We start from the raw sequence: 7,619 nt of genomic DNA, 5'->3' as shown, positions 1-7,619 counted from the left end.
TATGTTCATTCGTTTTTATTTTTCTAATAGTATTTAAAGATGTTGGTTTTCTTTTCTAGGTTTTAAATGAAGTTATTGTGTTAAAAAAATCTTTCGACGTGATTAAAATTTATTAGATGGAAAAGTAAGTATTTATGATATTGATAATATTTTTTGAAAAATATTTTTATTATTCATTTACATTTATAAATTTAAATATCATAAAATATGAATTATAATTATATGAAAAAATATAGAGAAATTATATTCGAAACTTATATAATTATTGTAGTATGATTATATATTGTATATAATTATTGTATTGTATAGTTATATAACTATTGTAAAGTAACGATTTTAGCAAAGAATTGATACTGAATATTAGAAATTTTTCATCTATATTTAAAATTAGATTTAAATTTATGGATATCTTTTCAAACAGAAATATCATTTCAATGAAAAAAAACATTTGGGGATTAAAACACTCGTATTTACATTTCAATCATTTTCAATCTAAAATATTTCAAACATTGTTCCATTTGTGCACACGTGTGTACACAATTTCCGACAAATGATGAAAGAAATTTTCTCATTTCGTTTCTTTTATCCATCCCACTCAACACAAATGAAATATCACGCAGAGTTTCGTTTATTCGAAACATCTTCTTTTTACCTCGAACTTTAACGATTTAACCTTAACGTCGCTTCCACGCGAATGCGTTTAAAACGTAATTGAAAAATCTCGTTGCCACTTGGCAATGAATAAAACATAACCTCATCCTTTGAGTTTCCATGCATCGCAGCAACTCTGATATAATTGCATCATAATCAAATTTATGCAAAATTTATAAATTGGTTGTAATCCTTTTCCCTCCCTCTTTTTTTTTTTTTTATTATATCTATTCGACACACCATTGATTCCAATTCGTCGTACAACGTTTCCACCTTCGATAACTCGTTTTATTTTTCTTTCAGACAATTTTATACACCGTTTGTGAAACGGATGAAAAGAGCGAAAAAAGGAGGGCGAAAAGGAGGATTAAGGATAGAAACTCAATTTACGTTTAATCAATTCGAAGTGTTCGAAGGGAGTACAAAGGGATATCGAGGAAAGCGCGAAATGCAAAAGGGCGGGGGAAGAAGGGGGGAGTAAATCGAGGGAGAAAGGAAACAGTTTACGGTGTTTTCCAGCCGGTGGAATATTTCTCATGGTGCCTCGAGAATTTTCGAGGACAGGACACGTGTATTACACGTATCGCGGAACATCGATTATTCGAAATTTAGTTATTCGAATAAGTGATTATCTTAATATCTTTGTTATTCGAACGATTGATATTCAAATTAGCGTATCTAATATTTGTACTTTATTACAATACACGTTCTGGAAATTCATTTCTCTTGACACGTATTTCTTATGTAATAAAGATTCATATTTGAAAATTATTTAATTTTTAAATCGTTTCATGATGATGGATAAATTTTATTCTTCCAATTACTTTATTAGATAATCGATGTTCTGCCTGATGTAATTTTTTGCACTCGTCTCATTTTAATAAAAAGGAAAGTGGAAAAAAAGGAAAGAATTAAAATTGAAGTTCGAATATAGGAAATGACATTTTGCAAGAAATATATAATAGTTTTCCAGTTGGCAGAATATTTCTCAATCGTTGTCTCGATTTCAAGGATTCTCAACGATGGAACGAAATTCGGAAGAAGAAGAATCAACGATTTTGGCAACGCGTTGAATATCCTCTCACCGTTGGTTCGAAGATTCGTTGGCCGATTCTCAGTCGTCTAACTTGCATCTCTCAGCTGCCTTTTCGTTTTTACGATCTTACTCCTGCTCGCGGTGTTCCATTCTTCTTACTCTTGTTCGAGACGTTGTACGTAGGCCTGGACGGATTCTGGTTTTCCTTCGGATAGGTGAAATAGCGATGGGATTAAGCGCGTCGCAAGTTGACGAACAAGATTCGAATCTTTTATAGATAATTTTTGAATGTAGAAATTCTAAGTAATTCCAAGTGGAATGAAAACTTGATGGAATGGATTCGATGATTCTTCTCATTCATTTAAAATCAAGTTTCTTCTATATTTGTAATATATTTTTATTTCCAAATATTTAAGAATTTCCATTTTCATCGAATCAAAAGATATTGATAAAATCTACTAAATTCATAAATTAAATAACTAGTAAATTTAATCTTTTGCATTTTAAAATTTCATTCGTCAAATATTCAATCCTGAAAGAATCAACTTATATTTTACCAAAAAACTTTCAATCGATCGAAAAATCGAAAATATTCTAAATGTAAATAAAAATTTAAAGTTTAAAAAATGTAAATAAAAAGTTGACGCAAATTAATCATTCTCTCGATTTTTCTTTAAAGATAATCCATCAAAATTTCGCAGGACAATCGAAGAAATGAATTTTTTCCATTAAATTTGAATACAAATTGAGCTTGATCCCATCGCTAGGTGACAGAGACAGGTCGAGGACCACGCAGAACAGAATCTTTCGTTCGATGTTGTCGCGACACTCCTCCGGCCGTCTCGACGAGTTAGTTGCTCTCAGTCTGTCGTCTTATCGCCGTGACATCGGTAAGAGAATTATTATCGAACTCGATCGGCACGAGGGGAATTTATTAAAACCTGACCGGTGCACCGATCGCTATTTACTTCTCCGTTTATTAGATTCGTTTTTATCATTGGATATTGACTCTGACTACTTCGATTTATCTATAGAATTCTTGAGATCTCCGTGTCCGGATAAGAGCGTAAATACGAGCCTATTACTTAACTGTTACTTTATTACTTACGTGAAGAATGAGATATTCGTATTTTTTTGTTGTTAAGCATTTGTAAAATATTTTCCAAAAGAATGTAAAATCTTTAATTTCTGACATTCTCGCTAATTATTATTAATCTAATATCATTTTATAAAAATATTTGACATTGTTGACGAATTTTTGAAAATACATGGATCTTTTGTGATCATTACAAAATTAATAATAAACATAAACATACAAAAATATATAAAATATCTAAAGTAAATTTAATCTTTATGATACTCACAAAATAAAATATATTTTTACCTGAATGTCATTTATGAGTTCATCATTTATGAGAGCCTAGTTAAAGTTTATAATAGATTTATATATAGGGTGTCTCGAAAATATGAAAACATTTAACTCGATCATTTTCCTTTGCAAAAATGTTCATTTTGACTTTGTTGATGAATTTTTGAAAATATATAAATCTTTTGCAATCATTTGTATGTACATAAATTAATAATAAACATAATATATAAAAATATATAAAATATCTAAAGTAAATTTAATCTATATGATACTCACAAAATAAAATATATTTTTACCTGAATGTCATTTATGAGTAAAGTTCATGATAAATTTATATATAGGGTGTTTCGAAAATATGAAAACATTTAACTCGATCATTTTCCTTTGCAAAAATGTTCATTTTGATTTTGTTGACGAATTTTTGAAAATATATAAATCTTTCGCGATCATTCATACATAATTAGTAATAAACATAATATACAAAAATATATAGTATAATATTTAAAGTAAATTAATCATTGATATTTGCAAAATAAAATTTTTATTTGAATGTCACTTACGAATGTCTAGTTAATATATCTAGTTAAATCTAGAATGTCTAGAATGTCTAGTTAAAGTTTATGGTAGATTTATATATAGGGTGTTTCGAAAATATGAGAACATTTAACTCGATCATTTTCCTTTGCAAAAATGTTCATTTTGACTTTAATGTTAATAAGTTTTTAAAAGTATGTACATCTTTTACTACTTTTGTCCTACTGTACATTTATATTATAAAAAAAATTAATAATAATATATGAAGTTTAAAAATAATTTTAAAATTATAAAAGAAAGGAACGAATTTGTATAAATCTGCTTATAAAGTGCAATACTTGTATCTACATTAAATATTACATCCCTTTCACCCGATCTTATCAATTTTGAACTCATTGCGCACAATTCACAGGTATTCGGAGTTAGCATGTTTAAAAGCGGCATTTGATTCCCAACTATACGAACAATTTGATATTGCAGACCAAATTGATCTCTTCTCACCTAAACCTCCACTCCGCCTCAGAATTGCGAACTTCGCTCAAACGTGTCAAATTGTGCATTCGAACCATTCCTCCTCGTCTGATAACCTCGTTCCACGTGTAACGTTGGACCGCAGCCAAATTGTGTCAAACAAACAAATACGCAAACAAATGATATACATATTCGATAGATAACAAAAATTGTGATTTATGATAAATTTAATAACAATTTCAATGATTCGAATATCCACTCGTTAAATCGATAATTATTCGATAAGAGAACTTTTGCAATTTGATTAAATGATGATAATAATAATAATAATAATAAAAAAAGATTTGTATATTTTCAAAAATGAAATAAACCAAAATACCAAAGTTACGTTTCTATTATCGTTGTTTATCGAGGGAAAACGGATCATAATAAAAACGTGTAATAGATATAAAATTCTATCTTCCATTCTCGAAACAATATTCCTTTTATTCCAACGATCGATTAAAGATGCATCGATGGCAATGTTATAAAATTTCAAAGCAATTGTACTTTCTTTCATCGTATCGCGCTCGCTTTCGAAATACGCGTGTGAAACATTAATGCAGCTCGATATTTTCAATACTATATTTTCTTATAACATTTTTTTTTTATTTTATCTTATTCTATCTTCTATTTTAATTGGAATTAAAGTTATATACAGTTCTTTCACTTTATTAATAATTTATAAGTAGAAATTTTCTAAAACTTGTGATCTCAAATTGATTGTGAAAAATAAATAAAATTAATAATAATTTATGGGGTTAAATTATTTCTTGCTTCAATAATTCTTTATCTTCTAGTAGTTTAATATAAAGTGACTGGGAACCTTTTAAGATCGAGTTATGGAACGTTGAAAATTTCGAAGGGATTTTTTTTTTTTTTTTATCTTAAAACTTCTTTATCTTCTTTACAGTTTGGTACAGGGTAAGAAGACGACAAAGTTCAAAGTTAACGTAATATCGAGTATTTTAAAGCAAATTTTTTTTTCCTTTCTTTCTTTCTTTCTTTCTTTTACTTTAGAATTTCTCCACTTTTCTCGGTTCGATGTAAAGTAATAAAACACGTCAGGTATAGAAATATGCAACTTGGAAATAGCTAATAAATTTTTTAGCTTACATTATTTTCTTAATTAACTTTGATGATGGTGTCAAAAATTAATATCCATAAATTATTTTTATGATTTGTCTTTTTTGTAAAAAATAATCAATTTGTGATAAATTATCATTTTTGATCAAAGAAAATTTATATTTATCGAGTATAAAGAAAATTATTTTAACAAAAATATAACATCTGATGAAAATTTGAAAAAAATTGACAAGATTATTTTTTTCCAATTTTGTGAGAATTCTATTTTTACATCTTCGATGTAATCTAATCTACTTGCATTAATCTAACGATAAAGAAAAAATTAAATTAAATCTACGATTATATAACACGATGAATAATTCGTTAAACAAGATTGATAAGATTATTTTTTTCATTAATTCATCTGGAACAATTTTATTTTCGTCTATTTTCATTCAATCTACTAATGGCGGAAAATGAGTAAAATTGATAATTACTACAATATTTATTAAAAATGAAACTCATAGAAATTACTTCGTACCGTGAACAAACCGGTTAAAATTGACAAAAATTATATTTCATATCTTCAGCCAATCTACTAATGGCAAAGAAAAAAATTCAAATTGAATCTACGATATCTGTTACGTAATAATATTTATAGAAATTATATAATATTGGTTAGAAAGAATCGATAAGATTATCTTTTTGCCACTCTCAGAAAAAAAAATCTATTTTTACTATTATCAATGGCGAGAAATAAATCGAGTCTACGATATTTATTACGTATAAAATTCACAGATGATAAAAATTTAAGGAAAATTGACAAGATTAATTCTTCTCTCTATACTCTATTTTCATATTTTCGATTAATATACTAAAAAATAGGAAAAATATATAAATCACTCAAACATCGTATTATCGTTAATTCAACGTTTATCGACATATCGATCTCCCTATTTATAACTGTTACATCATTCGAATCAAAGATAGAAGGGAAACCCATTATTAAAATTTCGAGAAAAAGTCTGAAAACGATCGATCTTCACACAACTAACCCAGCCTAAAAGTCGTTTCCTGGCGAGACGACCCAGTTACCCAGCAACATTGGAATCAATAGATCGCGTCAACACTCTGTTGCACGTCGATGATGTTGTTTCGTTTCGAAAATGCGATAGTAGATGCTGACCCGATGTACGCAATGTTTATCTCGTAAACAGAACGAGCATGGGCGTTCGATATCTGTTTATAATCCATGTAAATATCATTGTCATTCAAACGACGGCTATTAATAGTTATTAAATCGAAAATAAACGGGAAAACATCGCTCGCCGGTTAATAATACGCACAGCGATCTCACTTTTTGATTGAACATTACGCGCATGCTCGAATTCGTAATTCCAATCTTTGATTCAATTTTCAAATAATCATTTAAGTTAATGGAAAATTATAATTAATAAAGTTGTTGATATTTTTGGAAAAATTTTTTACTTTGATTACTTTTTTTATAATTTTCGATCTCACTTTTCGATTGAATATTGCGCGCATACTCGAATTCGTAATTCCAATCTTTGATTCAATTTTCAAATAATCATTTAAGTTAATGGAAAATTATAATTAATAAAGTTGTTGATATTTTTGGAAAAATTTTTTACTTTGATTACTTTTTTTATAATTTTCGATCTCACTTTTCGATTGAATATTGCGCGCATACTCGAATTCGTAATTCCAATCTTTGATTCAATTTTCAAATAATCATTTAAGCTAATGGAAAATTATAATTAATAAAGTTGTTGATATTTTTGGAAAAATTTTTTACTTTGATTACTTTTTTTATAATTTTCGATCTCATTTTTCGATTGAATGTTACGCGCATGCTCGAATTCGCAATTCGAATCTTTGATTCAATTTTCAAATAATTGTTGAAGCTAAAATTATAATTAATAAAATTGTCAATATTTTTGGAAAACTTTTTTTAAATTTTTAATTTCTCACTTTTTTTACAATTTTCGATCTCACTTTTTGATTAAACATTATGCGCATGCTCGAATTCGCAATTCGAATCTTTGATTCAATTTTCAAATAATTGAAGCTAAAATTATAATTAATAAAATTGTTGATATTTTTTTAAAAAAAATTTTTTACTTTGATCACTTTTTTTACAATTTTTCGATCGAAAAAAACTATTGTATCGTTACAATTACAATAACAATTCATTTGTGTTTTAAAACGATAGACATAAATTACAAAAATAGATTTTAATTAATGATAATTGAATACATATTGTTAATATACATTTCCAAGACAATTTTTTAAGATCTAGTTAAAAATTAAAACAAATATAAAAGTTCGTATACAAGATCAATCAATATTTTTGTGTTTGCTCCAAAAATATCATACANNNAATATATTAATATTTCACTTAATACAATTTCATATCCAAATATGAATCTGATA

Source organism: Apis dorsata, unplaced genomic scaffold (genome assembly GCF_000469605.1).
Source record: "Apis dorsata unplaced genomic scaffold, Apis dorsata 1.3 scaffold_233, whole genome shotgun sequence".
Taxonomy (NCBI): Eukaryota; Metazoa; Arthropoda; class Insecta; order Hymenoptera; family Apidae; genus Apis; species Apis dorsata.
This window is presented reverse-complemented; position numbering follows the sequence as displayed.